This window comes from Protopterus annectens, chromosome 1.part0 (genome assembly GCF_019279795.1).
Source record: "Protopterus annectens isolate FY-2018-M chromosome 1.part0, PAN1.0, whole genome shotgun sequence".
Taxonomy (NCBI): Eukaryota; Metazoa; Chordata; order Ceratodontiformes; family Protopteridae; genus Protopterus; species Protopterus annectens.
Genome location: NC_056725.1, coordinates 386,519,523 through 386,537,175, shown reverse-complemented (window position 1 = coordinate 386,537,175; position 17,653 = coordinate 386,519,523). Strand labels below are relative to the sequence as shown.

Genomic DNA, 17,653 nt, shown 5'->3' with positions numbered 1-17,653 from the left:
TCTGGAGTTGAGAGCAGTACTTTTGGCGTTGCAGTACTTCCAGGACTCTCTTCCTCTAGGGACAATTGCAATTCAGACAGACAACATGTCAGTGGTCTAGTACTTGAACAAACAAGGGGGAACCAAGTCTTATCCCCTTTGTCGAGAAGCCCTCAGGGTATGGCAATGGGCTGTGTCATCCCAGCGTTTTCTGTTAGCAACGCACATCCCGGGGAAATCCAGCGGGATAGCGGAGAAGCTGAGCAGGGCAATCCTGTTACCTCACGAGTGGTCTCTCAATCAACATGTTGCGGACTTAATTTTCCGCAAATGGGGCCAGCCTTGCTGCGACCTCTTTGCCAGTCGCATCATTACCAAATGCAGAAGCTACTTTGCCCTAATGCCACCTCCGGGACATCCTGCAGGAGACGCACTCGTACATGATTGGCCTCCGGGTCTCCTATATGCATTCCCACCAATTCCATTGATGCCCTGGTTTTTACAGAAAGCAAAATCTCTGGGAAGGACTGTTATCCTCATAAGCCCCCCATTGGCCTTGACAGATTTGGTTCCCTTTCCTTCACCATCATCTGCTGGAGGATCCATGGATCCTGGACCCAGTTCTGGACCTCCTGACACACCCGTCAGGGGACCTCCATCCTTTATTGCAGTCTCTAAAGCTGACTGCTTGGCTGATCCACTTCCCCAAATAGCCAGGCTTCATTCACTCTGATGACACAAGACAAATTCTATTGTCTTCTCATAAGCCATCCACCAGAAAACTATATCACAGTAAGTGGAAAAGGTTCTCCATTTGGGCCAGTATACAAAAAATTTACCCTTTCCGAGTTCCTTTGTCGTCCATTTTAGAGTTTCTGACAAGGATTTTTAAGGAAGGAGCAGCAGTTTCCACAGTTCAGGTTCAGTTAGCCGCCATGTCAAATTTCCACCTTGGATTCGATGGGTTAAATATTATGGCCCATAAGTTATCTAAGGTTTTTCTCAAAGGTGTTTTTCACATGAGACTTCCTGTCAAAATCCCTCATTCTTCCTGGAATTTGAATTTTATGCTGTCGCAAATAATTCTTCCCCCCTTCGAACCAGCATCATCTTGTGATCTCAAGTTGTTGTCCTGGAAAACAATTTTTCTAGTGGCCATTACTTCTGCCCGCAGAGTGTCATAACTTCAAGCATTATCTATCAGACCTCCTTACATGATTTTCCATGCCGATAGGAGGGGTTTGTTCTGAGAGATTCTCTTTTTGCCTAAAGTCTGTTCTGAGTCCAATGTCAATCAGGTCATTGAGTTGCCAGTCTTTTTTCCCAACCATTGCAACAAATTGGAATACATGCTGCACAAACTTGACGTACACAGACGGCTCAGATTTTATCTTGATAGAACTAAGGACATTAGAAAATCGGATCAACTCTTTGTATCCTTTTCGGAGGCCAGAAAAGGTAGACCAGTGGCTAAAACACCCCTTTCAAAATGGTTATCGGATTGTATCTCCTTTTATATTGCAAATGCTAACATACCTTTGCCACACAAAGCAAAGGCTCATTCAACCAGAGCCGTTTCTACGTCTTCTGCTTTTCAAGCTAAATTGCCCCTTGACATTTGTGCTGCAGCCACTTGGTCTAAGCGTCATACCTTTATCACTCGTTACAAACTAGATAAAGCTTCTAGGGACAGGTCTTCTTTTGGTTCCACGGTCCTGAAAAATGTACTCCCGTGAGCCACCCAGTATTGCGGGTGCTAGGGACGCTACCCATCAGTGAGTGTAAACGGCGAGATTTAACAACTTCACATAAAGAAGTTATGTACTCACCATAACATTCCATGTGAGTTTTTTATCTCGCCTTTATTCTCGCGTCCCTCCCTCCATACCCCTCCTGACTGACAGTTGACCTAGAGGCTAGTATCATCCTGGTTGTTCAATACTACTACTTCCTTCTTGGGGAGTGCTCCCCTTACAGGGCTATATATACATGCAGCAAACAAGATCGGAGGTAATTCCAGCAGTGCATCCTGGGGTAAGGGGCTTGGTCTCGAGCTACTGGCAAACCTTGAGCTTTGCTATAGGCCTTGTCGGAGCCGAGGATCGGCTCCGAACCCATCAGTGAGAATTAAGGTGAGATGAACAACTCACGTGGAATGTTATGGTGAGTACATAATTTCTTTTTTTTCCAGTTTCAAACCTGAAGTCTTTTAAAGCTAAGTACCCCGTTAGGGATTCTTTTTCTTGCTCTAACTGATGTCAGAAAAAGTTAACTGTCTTGCTTGTGGAAAGCAAATACCTCATAGAGATTTTCATTCTTACTGCGTCACCTGTTTAGGCCCAGACCACTACGTCCCACGCTGTTGGTTTTATGCCCTGTTTCACACCCAAACCATTCGTCGTTGGGCTATTTTTGTAGCTAAATTTTTTTGGTCTTGTTCTCCATATTGCAAAATGGCTTCGGTAAGCCATCCAACTACCGATCTTCTGAAAAAGCGTAAAGACAGAGACAGACCGCATAGGTCAAAAACTGCCTTCGATGCTTCCGTTAAGCTAGTCGCCAGTCCGCCGATACTCAGTGAGGTGCCTTTGCAGCCCCTGATGCCCACTTCTACAATTTCGTAGGCCTCTGCTGAGACCCTTTCGGAGTGCGGTATGCCGCGAGATGCTTCTTAGACTATGGAACCTGCGGATCTCTCTACCTTGGATGCGTTCTGAGCCGCTGTGCAGGCACCAGCTTCTGAGGGCGTATTCCAACCTACCGATATTCTCGGGCCAAGAGTTCGCACTACGCCTAGAAAACCAATGTCCAAAGCGCATGCTCAAGCTCCCATGCCACAAAAACAAATGCTTAGAATGGCTGAAGACCTTATTACTCTAAGGGAAGCCAGCCTTCCCCTGCTAAAAGACAAAGAATTGAATTTCCTTCTGATTCTACAGACCAGGAGTCCGATGACTCTGACTCTTCTGATTACCAGGACATACCATTATGAGGATTCAGATACAGAGGAATCCATTCCCCCTACCTCCCCTCTAGAGGATTTTTGTTTTAGTGAAACCTTGCATACCTTGAGAGCGCATTTCTGCTGGGAATGCCAGGACTATCCTCAGTCCAAAAAGAGACTCAGGGAATTTTTAGATTTGCCTCAGCACAGGACTCTAGCTATACCCCCTGTCCTGAATATTGTAGATGATATCTTCATGGAATCCAGTCTTACTCCTGACACTTTGCCACCAGCTCCTAGAAAACCTTACAGGTACTACAGAGTACCTGACTCTCACAAATTTCTCTCTAAGAATCCTACTGTGGATCCAGAGACCATTTCCCAGGGACCTAAAGGCATTAAGGCTACTACAGCCGAAAATCATACCCCTTCAGACAGGGATTCTAGAGCTTTAGACAAATGGGTTAAGAAGGTATATACTTCTGCAACTCTTGCCATCAGGGCTTTGAATTGCCAGTTTCACATGTTGAAGTACCAGCAACATATTATGGAACGAATTTTAAAAAATGGTGTTACTTCAGATTGTGCAGAAAATAAAGATTTACAAGCGTTAATGCATTCTGCAAACCAAGTTAGTAAACCTATTTTGCAGTGTGGGTTTGATGCCTTAGAAGCATCTTGCAGGGCTGCTGTCACTGGGTCTGTACTGAGAAGGCATGCTTGGCTGAAGGAACAAATCTTGCCAGACCATGTCAAAGCAAAATTACTAGATGCTCCATTAAATCAGGATAGTTTGTTTGGCACAACAGCAGAAGAAGTTTTTAAAAAGAAGGAAGAAAAAGCTAAATCTTTGCAAACTGTCAAAGATTTCTTACAGGTGCAGCCACCTAAGCATTGGCCTTCAAAAAAAATGGTCCTTTCCAGTCCCTCCCAGGCCTTCTCAGTCCAAACCCAGGGGAAACAGACCACCAAGACCACAGTCTCAGGGTATGCAGAGATCTAAACAATGGAGTGTTCCCACCTCAAAAACAGGAAGTGGTAAGCCACCTCCTTATGGAAAAAGTTCACAAGGACTTTCCAGTTATCCTTCCTAGCCATGCCCAAGTACTTGCACCCTTAGGAGGAAAACTCTCCCTTCATGCAAAAAACTAGATGTCCATTACTCAGGACCAATGGGTTCTAAACATTGTATCCCAGGGATACAGATTCTACTTCCACTCACTGGCCTACCCCAAGCGGGTTGCCAGACCTTCCGCCAAACCAGTGGGCAGAAGCTCAAAAGCAAGTACTTTCCTTTCTCCATATCAGGGCTATTCAACCTGTTCCATTAGAACAAAGGGGACAGGGTTTCTACTCCGTTCCTGGTGCCCAGAAAAGAGAGCTCTCAGCACCCTATCCTGGATCTATCAGTTCTCAATACCTTTCTAGTGGTCCCAAAATTCAAAATGCTTACTGCAACAGCTTCTTCCAATGCTAGCCAAGGATGCCTGGTTCGTCACCCTAGACTTAAAAGACGCTTATATGCACATCCCCATAAGGGAGTCTTGCAGGAAATATCTACATTTCAGGGCAGGCTTTATGTAGCATCAGTTCTCTGCACTTTCCTTTGGCTTATCTACTGCGCCCAGAGTATCCACAAAGTGCCTGGCTCCAGCCATTGCATAGTGCAGGCAGGGAAATATTCAAATTTACCCATACTTGGACGATTGTCTGATTCAGGCGGACAGTCCGGAATTGCTACTTCAGCACCTGGCATTTGTAAAATGATTTCTAACTTGACTGGGATACACCATCAACAAAAAGAAATCACAACTGGTGCCCAGCCAACAAATTGTATTCCTGGGAGCAAGCTTGAACACAACTTCCCGGATGGCATTCCTCACTCCAGGAAAGCAAGTCCATTTGACAAACTATTTCAAACTAATGGCCACCAAAACCCAGCTGTCTGCAAGGAAAATACTGCTAGCCCTAGGGTTCATGGCCTTAGGCATTCTGCTCATTCCATATGCAAGACTGCATATGAGGAAACTTCAGTGGTACTTAAAAAGTCTCTGGTGTCAACATTCTCAGGACCTGGAAACAGTGAATGTTAAGTTGTCTATCTTGCCTTCGTTCTTGCTGGTAGGGATCGGAGCCGATCCTCAGCTCCGACTCGGCCATCTTCAATAGCTCGAGAGCCGTTTACTGGCTTGAGGCTACCCCTTATCCCATAATGCCTAGCGATAGCTACACAGATCTCGTTTGCTGCTTCAGCTGCAAGGTGTCGTTTTTCTGGCTAAGGCTTGCATAGAATTTTTTGTGTAATTTTTCACTAGAATTTAACTCTTCTAGTACTTTATTATTAGCGATAGTTTTGAGGTTCTTCATATTTCACTGTTGCAGTCATTACATTAGGGTTATCCTGCTGGCAGGTTGCCCTCAGTCGGCCTGAATTCAAAAGTCTTGGGTCCTGCGTCGGTTGCTGTCGCCTCTTCCCTGATGTCAGGTCGTCAGGGGTATAAAAGATGCAGCCGACGCCATTTTATTCAGTTTTTCTTGCCGTGTGGTGCCCGAAGCAGAAGCAGTTCGCAAGTGCCGGTCGGCCGACTCCTGAGATTTTCGTGTTCGAGTTTCAGATCCGAAGTCTTCATTAAAAGCTAAGTATCCCATTGGGGAAACTTTTTTCTTGCTCCAGACCGATGTCAGGAAAAAGTTAATAATTGTATTTCTTGTGGGAATCAAATACCTCATAAGGACTTTCATTCTTACTATATTCCTTGCCTAGGCCCTGACCACGACGTTGTTAGTTGTCTGTTTTGTGCTAGATTTAACCAACGCACTATTAAGCGGCGATACGATTTTGTATTAAGCTATTTTGGGCGAAGATTTAATTGTACAGTGTTGTCTGATAGCCATCCAACTACCGGAGTTCACAAAAAACGCAAAGAAAAAGACAGGCAACCGAGGTCCAAAACAGACGACTAAGTTTCTCCTAAGCAAGTCGCCGGTTCTCAGTGACCTGCTTTCGCAGCCCCTGACGCCCGCTACTTTAGAGTCGTAGGCCACTACCGACTCCCACGTGGAGTCGGCCAGGCCGCTGGAAACTCAAGCTATTGGAGCCTCGGAGATTATTCCCTCAGATGGGTCCGGAGCCGCTGAGCAGGCATCGGCTTCTGAGGGTGTATTCAGACCTAAACAATTATATATTAAACAGACTTCAAGGACAAAGACTAAAACACCTTTAAAGGCAAAGAAACAAGTTCACCAGCCACAAGGACAGGCCTCCATGCCCAAAAAACAGATGCTCAAAGTGGCCAAAGACTTAATTACCTTGATCAGGGGTTCCCATCCCCCTCCTGATAAGAGGCCTAGGCAAGAGACAGACTATGAATCTTCAGATCAGGTTTCCATTTCTTCTGATCAGGAATATTCTCTTCCCCCCTATGAGGATTCTGCTGCTGAAGAATCCATTCCTTCAGCTTCTCCTCCTGAGGACTACTCTTTTGGGGAAACCTTGCATACCATGTGGGAGCACTTCCACTGGGAGAGTCAAGATTTTTCAGAATCTAAGAAAAGGCTACGGGACTTCCTTTTATTACCTCAACACAGGCCTCTAGCTATTCCACCTGTGTTGGACATTGTAGATGATGTGTTCTCGGAGTCTAGTCTGACCCCTGACTCTCTACCTCCAGCTCCTGTTAAGCCGGGCAGATACTACAGGGTCCCTGACTCTCATAAATTCCTTTTCAAAAACCTTACTACAGATCCAGAAACTGTTTCTCAGGGTCCAAAAGGGGTCAAGGCTTCTACTGCAAAAAACCCTATCCCCTCTGACACGGATTCTAGGGCACTGGATAGATGGGGGAAAAAAGATTTACACATCTGCTACTTTGGCTATAAGGGCCTTAAATTGCCAGTTTCATATGCTCAAATATCAGCAATATATCATGACACTGCTTAAACAGAAAATGATGGCAAATTCTGAATGTGCAGAAAACAAAGAAATGCAGGATTTATTGCATGCAGCTGAACAAGTTGGAAAGCATACTTTGCAATGTGGGTTTGATTCTCTGGAGGCCTCCTGCAGGGCCGCTGTTATGGGTTCTGTCATTAGGAGGCATGCTTGGTTAAAGGAACAAAATCTGCCTGACCATGTTAAAGCAAAATTATTAGATGCTCCTTTACAACATGATACCTTGTTTGGTGTTAAGGCAGAAGAGGTGTTAAAGAAAATGGAGGACAAAGCTAAATCAATGCAAACGGTCAAGGATTTCTTACAGGTACAGCCACCTAGATTTAGCAGACACTCGCCTACAAAGAATAGGTCTTTTCCAGTCTCAGACAGACCTCAAAGGGGCAGATCCAGATGCCCTAGAGGCAGATCACTGCCGCAAGGATCCTACAGGTCTAAGCAGTGGAGTGCTTCTACCTTCAAAGGTGGAGAAGACAAATCGCAATCATACAGGAAACAGTCCCAATGACTTCCCCCTGCCTCCACCAAGCACTTATCTTCTGGCAGCACCCTTAGGGAGAAAACTAGCACTTTTTTCTCACAATTGGCACCTTATAACCCAGGACAAATGGGTTCTAGACATAGTGTCACAAGGCTACAAGTTTCATTTCCATACCCTGCCAAGGGCAAACGGTTGGCCAGACCTGCCAAAAAATCAATGGGCAGAGGCTCAAAAACAAGTCGCAGCTCTCATGGACATGAGGGCTATTCAGCAAGTACCACAGCCAGAGCAGGGACAAGGATTTTACTCAAGATTGTTCTTGTTACCCAGAAAGGACAAAGCATGGAGACCAATACTGGACCTATCTATTCCAATACTGAACCTATCTATTCTAAACACTTTCCTGGGTATACCAAAATTCAAGATGTTGACCTTACAGCAGCTTCTGCCCATGCTGGGCAACAAGGCTTGGCTTGTGACTTTACACCTAAAAGAGGCATACCTGCATGTCCCAATCAGACAATCATGCAGAAGATACCTCAGATTCAAGGCTGGCTCAAAGCATTAACAATTCTCTGCACTGCCCTTTGGCTTATCTACTGCGCCCAGGGTCTTCACAAAGTGCCTGGCGCCAGTAATTGCTTACTGCAGACAGAGGAATACAAATATATCCTTACTTGGACGACTGCCTCATACAAGCAGAGAACAAGGGCATTCTGCTGCAGCATCTGACGTTTGTGATAAGACTTTTAATATGCCTAGGGTACACAGTCAACAAAAAGAAATCAAAACTAGTACCCTCTCAAGAGATAATATTCCTGGGTGCAAGCTTAAATACAACTGCCCAGATGACTTTTCCCACTCCAGACAAACAAAGGCAACTGACTACCTATTTCAAGGAAATGGCAACAAAGGCCCAGTTATCTGCAAGAAAAATTCTGCAGGCTTTGGGCTTCATGGCATCCTGCATCTTACTAATTCCATACGCAAGACTGCATATGAGGAAAATTCAATGGTACCTAAAAAGTGTCTGGACACAACTTTGCCACAGTCTAGAAACAATGATTACTCTAATTCCCTGTCTGCAACAGGAGTTTCGATGGTGGGCAAAGGCTTGTCACCAAAACAAGGGACAGCCATTCTCACTACCCCCAGCCAGGCAGAGCCTAACACCGGATGCATAAGATTATGCCTGGGGGGCACACATGGCAGGAAGAGGCATTCAGGGCACCTGGTCCACAAACCAAAAGCATCTACATATCAATCAAAAAGAGATGCTAGCTGTTCAAAATGCCCTGACTGCTTTCAAGGACCTACTTCATCCGGGACAACTACTGATAAAGACAGACACTACGGTCATGTGGTACATAAGCAGGGAGGGCACTCATTCTTATCCCCTGTGCAGACTAGCCATGGCTTTATGGGACACAGCATTGACTTACCATGTTCATCTGCAGGCACAATTCCTGCCTGGAAAGGAAAATACTCTGGCAGACGAACTAAGCAGAAACCTCATGGATCCCCACGAGTGGCACCTGGATCCACAAGTCTTCAGCATGATAACAAAGAAATGGGGACGCCTGGACATAGATCTATTTGCCTCCCCTCAAAACAATCAACTAAAAAGATTCTGCACAAGGACTTGCAGACAAGCTTGGAAAGTGGACGCCTTATCTTTCAACTGGACAAACCTATCACTGTATGCCTTTCCTCCCATGCCTCTCCTCCCTAAGGTACTCCTAAAGGTTAGGCAGGAGAAGCCAAAAATTATTCTAATTGCCCCAGACTGGCCACGCCAGTACTGGTATCCGATCTTAAGGAACTTGTCCCAATGCCCAGCCTGGACCTTACCTCAAATACCTCATCTTCTGTCCCAGCAAAACAATCCGATACTGCACAGCCAACTCAGGACCCTAAACCTAGCAGCATGGCAGATAATGTAGCCATACAAACCACACCTCTCAGTAAAGCTGTAATGGATGTCATTTTAGAAGCCAGAAGGCCTAGTACTAGGAAATCCTATGCTGGGAAACGCAAGAGATTTTGCACTTGGAGCCAAGCTCAAGGAACTGATACAGCTGTCACAAATATTCATCAGATTTTGCAATACTTAACTGAGATGCCGGACAAAGGCCTATCTTTTTCATCAATTAAAATCCATGCCTCTGCCATTTCGGCTCATTACAATACAGAGCCACCACTCTTTTCTCATCCTTTATTAAGGCACTTCCTCAGAGGAGCCAAAAACTTAAGGCCGCCAAGGAGAACGCCAATACCTGCATGGGGCCTCAATTATGTCTTGGAAAGACTCACCTTACCTCCTTTTGAGCCAGCTGCTACTGCGGATATAAAGTTCTTATCTTGGAAAACAACTCTGCTGCTAGCAATAACTTCTGCAAGACGAGTTTCAGAGCTACAGGCTCTCATGGCTGTGGAACTCTTTATCATTTTTTATCCAGACAGGGTCTATCTCAGAACAAACCCTACATTTATGCCTAAGGTGGTATCCAGTGTAGCCCTTAACCAAACAATTCATTTGCCAACTTTTTATCCAAATCCTATAGAACAAGGGGGAAAAAATCTGCATTCCTTGGACGTACACAGACAACTTAGATTCTACTTGGACAAAACTAAAGTTTTCAGAAAGACAGAACAATTAGTAGTGGCATATGTCACAGCATCACAAGGAAAGGCTATCTCCAAGCAGACTATTTCAAAGTGGATAGGTCACTGCATTCGTTTCTGCCACTCACAGCATGGCAAACCAGTGCCTAAGGGCATTAGGCCACATTCAACCAGAGCTGCAGCCACTTCTGCAGCCTTTCTCAGGGGAGTACCAACCAAAGACATTTTAGAGGCTGCTACTTGGAGTTCAGTGCATACCTTTACAAAACATTACAATCTGCCTCTTTACTCTAAATCCAGGGCAGGCTTTGCCACTGCAGTTCTGCAGGGCCTCATAGCCGCTCCTAATGCTGTTTAGCTCCAGCCCCCCAACCATAGCTTTGGGACTCAACCCAAATGTAATGACTGCAACAGTGAAACACGAAGAACATAGTACAGTTGTGTACACTTACCATAAATGTAGATGTTAAGAGTGTATTCACTGTTGCAGTCCAGGTTACCCACCCGTCATCCCCCTTATTTTTGCTGGAATTATCTTTACTTCACTAATCTATACAACCTAGGTGGTGTATTTGCTTATAGATGAAGGTAAAGCTTATTTTGGTGCATGTATGTTTTATTTACATAATTTTAGCCTACCCTTTTGGGGGCACCTGACATCTGGGGCAAGAAAAACTGAATAAAATGGCGTTGGCTGCATCTTTTATACCCCTGACGACCTGACGTCAGGGAAGAGGCGACAGCAACCGACGCAGGACCCAAGACTTTGGAATTCAGGCCGACTGAGGGAAACCTGCCAGCAGGATAACCCTAATGTAATGACTGCAACAGTGAATACACTCTAACATCTACATTTATGGTAAGTATACACAACTGTACTTTTCTGTGGTAGATAATTGTTTATTATATAGTATCCCTTTTTTTGTTAAACTCGTTTAACTTAGAGTTCTCCCCCTCCCCTCCCCCCTTCATTCCAGGTTAGCCGTTTAAGTTGGAGGCTTTCGTACTGCTTTTTCCTTATAGGCTAGCCATTTAATTTAGAGGCTTTCCTATTATCTTCTTAAAAGAAAAAAAAACCTTATCTATAGCCTTTCTAGTAGGCATGTTTTTTTGTTCTTGTATACTGAATATTGCTCCTTTTTATTGTTAAAAATTGGTTGGTTTTATTCTACAGTAAAGTATGTCAAAGGAATGTAAGGTTTCTGTGTTTAAGAAGTGTAACTCATGCTGTCAGAAAATGTCTCTGACGGGCACACTTCTTGCGTCTATTGTTTAGGCGCTATGCACCTGCAGGACTCTTGTTCTATTTGCCATGCCTTTAGTCCAAGAGACCTGTAGGAGCGTAATAATAAGTTGATTCTTAGGGGTCTTTTAAAACCCCAGGATTCACCAGCCAAGAGCTCACAGCCAGTGAAATCCCCTCAATCCACTAAGCCATCGGCTCCAATTTCGGAGCAGTCTTCGGTTCAGGATTTACCTTCTATGTCGGTTCCGGCTGACACCGACAAGACAGTCTCCCCATCGGCTCCATCAGAGGTTTCGGAGCCGTCGCTGAGCCACAGGAGGCTGAGGTCCCCTTCCCTACAGTCGGTGCATTCGGCTCCTCTGTCTCCTTTACTTCAGAGTGAGCCTAGTCACTGATCCTCTCACTCCTCTCGATCCTCTAGGCTGTCGGATCATGATGTGGAGAGAGTGGTCAGTAGGTTGCTAAAGTCGCAGGCACTAGCTAAATTGTTGTCCAGCCCTCCTCAACAGGTATCGGCTCCGTCCACTTCTCTTGATGTTTCTCCTCCAACTCCAATGAGTTTGGGGTTCGAGTAGTGGAACCGTCGGCTCCGATAATTCTATCTCCTTTGGTTCTGACTTCAGCTCCGATTCTCTCGGTGGTACCTTCCATCGAGGGATCTGGGCGCCGTGGCTCCCTCGTCTGCTCCGAGGGGGCGAGTGGCATTGGACCCTTGTCCGACCCCGTTCTCCGTCTCGGAGCTTCGGCGCAGGTGAGCTCGATTCCAACATCGGCCTCGAAGCCGTCCCCCTAGGTGCGGAGAAAGGTTCCTATTTCTTCAGAACCGGAGCTTTCCCTGCATCATGGCAGGGATGCCTTCGATGTCATGCGGAGTGTGCTGTCTTCTGAGTTGGCTCCACTTTCAGCCCCACCGGTTCTGTCCCCTGTAGTGCCTGTGCCAACCTGTGCTCCTCCTCCAGACCCTAAGCGTAGGGAACCAATGCTCCAGGACACCCCATTGGGTGTTTCCTCCTCGTCTGAGGCCTCTCCTGATCACTCAGAGGAGCCCCCTCGGAAGAAAAAGTGCAAGAGGAATCACATTGACTCCCTCGAGTCTGTCACTTCCGATACAGACTTAGATGATTCGAAAGGGTCCCAGAGATCCCCCTCTGAAGGTGATTCCTTCTTGGGCATCCTAGAAATGCTTAAGCAGAGGGGGAACTGGAATCCCCTAGCCCCTACCGAGGATGAGTCTGTATTTCTGGATGCTTTTGGTTCCCGACCTTCCACCCCCTTGGGTGTCTCCGCCTTTCGAGCCACTTATGACAGTGGTGGCTCGAAAGGCTTGGTCAGCTCCGGATACAGTGGAACCAACTCTGAGGAGACCTAGTAAATTCGTTACAGCACCCCAGGATAAATTCCTTTCGAAAGGTGTTCCTGTTGATGCCATGTTGGTAGCAGCAGCTGCCAAAAAAGTTAGTGGAGACCCCTTTGTCTGTCCATCTCCCTAACAAGGAGTCTAGGACGATGGACAGATAGGAAGCGAATGTTCGCTTCAGCGACCTTCTCTATGAGTTTACTGAACTACCTATGTCATTTTACCCAACTTCAGAGGGATCTCCTTAAAGAGCTCGGAGATACCCTTCAATATCCAACAGCTGAGGGAGCACAAGCCAAGGTAGCTTCCCAGCTAGTGACACTTAACTCTGCTGTTAACTCCTCCATGAGGCTCATTTCCTATGCAGCCGATGGGGTGAGTAGACACAGGTATGGGTGTGGCCCTTAGGAGGCATGTGTGGATGCAGTTGTGTAACTTTGAGGAACCTTTTCGAGCGTCCTTCACCAGCACTCCCTTTGATGGTTCCTTTCGTTTTGGTCCACAGGTGAAAGACACTCTGACTAGGTGTGAGCATGTAGGCTCACTCCCTCTAGACCTTACCCCAAAGGTCAGAAGAGTGGGAAGATGTGGTTCCATAAATCTCAGGGAGTCTTGCCTGACACACGTAGTGATTTTTCCTCCAGAGGCAGAGGGGGAAACAATAATAATAGACACCGCCCTCGTGGCAGAGGGGGTCCGCAGAACCAGGGCAACAGAGAATCCTTCTCTGATAAGCCCTTCCAGCATCCCTGAAGGGTTGCCCGGCTGCTCACCTCTGGAGGCAGTTGGGTGAAGACTTTCGCTGTACCCAAAAGCCTGGCAAAGTTTAACACAAGACAAATGGGTACGGTCCATTATATCCGGAGGTTACAAAATTCCCTTCCATCAACCCCCTTTACAGTCAAGGAAGACCCCTCCAGATGTTCCACCCAATCTGAAGGAGCAAGCAGTAATAGAAGTTTCTAAACTGCTAGAAAAAAGAGCCATCCAGGAAGTCCCGGCAGACCAGCACGGATCCGGAACTTACTCAAGGTTCTTTTAGTACCAAAAAAGATGGGACTAGAGACCGATTCTGGATCTCAGCAGACTAAACAGGTCTGTGCAAAGAACAAAGTTTTGGATGGTCACGCTACAGTCCATTTTACCCTTTCTGGGTGAGGACAATTGGATGTGCTCGATAGATCTTCAGGATGCGTACTACCATATCAAGATGGACAGGTGCCCCAGGAGATATCTTTGCTTCCGGCTTGGGGCCAGTCATTATCAGTTCAGAGCTCTGCCCTTTGGTCTCACCACAGCCGCCAGAGTGTTCACCAAATGTATGGCAGCGGTCACGGCTCACCTGAGACGTCAAGGATTCCAGGTGTTTCCATATCTAGACGACTGGCTCTTTACTGCTACCACCAGGCATCAACTCCTACAAGCACGGGACTACACAATCACAATCTGCTCCCAGCTAGGCATTACAATAAATTTTGAAAAATCTGCCTTGTTGCCCTGTCAATCTATCACTTACATGGGAGTAGACTTCACAAGGGATATGTTTGCAAGGCTACCACTAGAAAGGGTGTCAGCAATTCGTCAGCAAGTACAGGTTCTGATGCGGAGCAAAAGGATCCAAGTCAGGTACGTCCTTCAAACTATGGGTTGCATGGCAGCAGCCATTCTTCTAATCCCACTAGCGTGCTTTCACATGAGAATTCTTCAGTGGCTTCTGTTTGCGCAGTGGTCTTTCCAAGACCTACCCATGACTCGCATGATCACGATCACGGATGCATGCAAAAGACATCTTTCTTGGTGGATGGTCTCCCCACTAGTTACTCAGGGCAGACCTTTCATACAGCCCTTTCAGGTAGCCACAGTGATGACAGACGCCTCCCTGATAGGGTGGGGGGGGGGGGGCATTATCTGGGCAGGACGGTCCAAGGCACTTGGTAACTTTACAAGTACCATCTGCGCATAAATGTCCTGGAAATGAGAGCCGTGCTCCTGACGTTGCAAGCACTTCAGGACTCTCTTCCTTCTGGGACCATTGCTATTCAAACGGACAACATGTCAGTGGTGTGGTACATCAACAAGCAGGGTGGAACCAGATCCTACCCCCTGTGTCGAGAAGCACTCAGACTTTGGCAGTGGGTGATTTCCTCCCAACGTTTTCTGTTTGCGACGCACATCCATGGGGGATCCAACGTCATAGTGGACAGGCTCAGCAGAGCTATCCTCATGCCTCACGAGTGGTCTCTGAATCAGGAAGTTGCAAATCTTATTTTCCGCAAATGGGGACAGCCTTGCTGCGATCTTTGCCACCTCCTTCAACAGCAAATGCAGCAACTACTTCTCCCTTCTTCCGCTTCCGGGTCACATACCCAGAGACGCTCTAGTCCACGTTTGGCCCCAGGGACTTCTTCATGCCTTTCCTCTTTTCCCCCTGATACCCAAACTTATACAGAAAGCAATATCGTTGGGTTGAAAAATCATCCTCATTGCCTCCTACTGGCCTCGACAGATATGTTTCCCATTCTTGCACCGTTACCTTCTCGATCAGCCCTGAACTCTGGACCCAATTCCAGACCTCCTGGTTCATCAATCAGGCGGGTTGCTTCAATCCCTCAAAACTCTCCAGCTCACAGCTTGGTTACTCCACTTCCAACCTTAGCTAGGCTTCCCAGCATTTCCCCAGCAGTCCGTGAGATTATCATCTCCTCTCACAAGTCTACAACGAGGAAAACCTATGCTAGTAAATGGAAACGTTTTTCTTGTTGGGCAAAGGCTAGGAATGTGGATCCCTTTTCAGCCCCAGTCCACAAAATCCTGGAATTCCTAGCACATCTGTTTCACTCCGGGTCCGTTTCTGCTACGATCGGGGTACAATTGGCGGCCATTTCTAACTTTCATGTTGGTTTTTCTAATTTTAACATTATGTCTCATAAGCTTTGTGAAGCTTTTTTGAGAGGGACAACTCTTCTTATGCCTCCAGTGAGAAATCCCCCTTCCTTGGGACCTTAATTTAGTCCAAACTTCCTTAATTCTGCCCCCTTTTGAACCAGCAGCATCCTGCTCTATCAAGTTTCTATCTTGGAAGACGCTCTTTCTGGTAGCTATTACTTCAGCCAGACGCGTCTCTGAACTTCAGGCGCTATGTGTTCATCCTCCCTACTTGGTTTTTCATAAGGACAGGGTTGCTCTGAGGACTAATCCTTCATTTCTTCCTAAAGTCTGCTCAGAAAATAATTTAAACCAATCTATAGATATTCCTGTGTTTTTTCCTAATCCTACCAACAAGGCAGAGTACAAACTACACCAATTGGATGTTCATAGGCAATTGTGTTTTTACCTGCACAGAAATAAGGAAGTCGGACCAACTATTCCTTTCTTATTACTTGGGCAAACAAGGTCTCCCATTTTCCAAGGTAACCTTGTCTAGATGGTTGTCACATACTATTACTTCCATTTATCAGTTAAGGAACAAAGAGTTACCTATTAAACCGAAAGTCATTCTACTAGGGCCTTGGCCACATCTGTAGCCTTCCAGTCTAAGTTGCCCATGGATTCTATCTGTGCAGCTGCCACGTGGTCAAACCCTCATACCTTTATTTCTCATTACAAGTTGGATATGGTCTCCAGGAGCAGAGCTGACTTTGGTCCCACTGTTCTAAAGAGTCTGTTCCACTGAGCCACCCAGGATATTAGGTGCTAGGGACGCTGTCCCAACCAGCAAGACCGAAGGCGAGATAGACAACTTAACATAAAGAAGTTATGTACCTACCATAACGTTCCATGTTAGTTGTCTTCATTTCGCTTTCCTCCTTGCATCCCACCCTCCTACCCCCTGTCCTAGTGGACCGAGAGGAGTTTCTGTTTCACTGGCTGTGTGTTCTCTTGTTTTTCCTGTATTGACTTAGAGAATATGGCAGGTATATTTGACTGGTTTATTCTCTTATGTCTGGAGTTAGCTATTTCAAATGAGATCTGGGTAGCTCTCGCTAGGCTCTCGAGCTATTGAAGATGTCCGAGTCGGAGCTGAGGATCGGCTCCGTTCCCTACCAGCAAGAAGGAAGGCGAGATGAAGACAACTAACATGGAACGTTATGGTAGGTACATAATTTCTTTTTCCTATCATACCTTGTCTAAGGGCAGAGTTCCTTTGGTGGGAAGAGGCATGCAACCACAACAAGGGACTTCCTTTCACTCAACCCCTCGCCTCCCAAACCCTGACAACAGATGCATCAGACTATGCATGGGGGGCTCACATGGCAGGCAAATGCATTCAAGGCAAATGGAGCCCAGAACAAATTCCCCTGCATATCTATAAAAAAAGAGGTGCTAGCTGTACAGAATGCTCTGACAGCCTTCAAATACCTTATACTTCCAGGACAGCTCCTGATAAAGACAGACAACACCACAGTTATGTGGTACATAAACAAGCAGGGGGGAACTCATTCTTACACCCTCTGCAGGTTAACCCTGTGGAACACAGCCTTGAGCAACCAAGTGCACCTACAAGCTCAATTCCTGCCAGGCAAGCAAAATTCACTGGCAGACGACTTCAGCAGAAATCTACTGGACCTTCACGAGTGGAAACTGGAGCCCAGTTCATTCAAACTTCTAACCCAGAGGTGGGGATTTGCTACAGCAGTCTTACAAGGCCTGATAGCCAGTCCAAACATTTTTTGACTGCCCTCCACCCTTCCTCAGCCCAAGTGTGAGGACTGCAACAGTGAAACATGAAGAACATAGTACATTTGTGTACACTTACCATAAATGTTGATGTTCGAGTGTATTCATTGTTGCAGTCCTGGATGATGTTCGTTTTTCACTGTTGCAGTCATTACATTTGGGTTATCTGCCTGCAGGTAGCCCTCAGCCAGCCTGATTATCAAAGTCTTGGGTCCTGTGTCGGATGCTCTCTCTTCATCCATGACGTCAGGGGTATAAAGCATGCAGCTGGCGCCATTACATCAGTCTTTCTTGCCGAGCGGTGCCTGAAGCAAATGTTCTGTGTTTCACTGTTTCAGTCATTACATTTGGGTAATCTGCTAGAAGGTTGCCCTCAGTCTGCCTGAATTCCA

At 46.3% G+C, this 17,653-nt stretch overlaps 1 protein-coding gene across 1 annotated transcript in view; it reads left to right on the top strand.

Annotated features, from left to right (window-relative positions):
• The window catches only part of SOCS5 (suppressor of cytokine signaling 5), a 135,967-nt gene that overhangs the window by 61,810 nt on the left and 56,504 nt on the right, over positions 1 to 17,653 (top strand). The gene's annotated exons all lie outside the window — the stretch shown is intronic.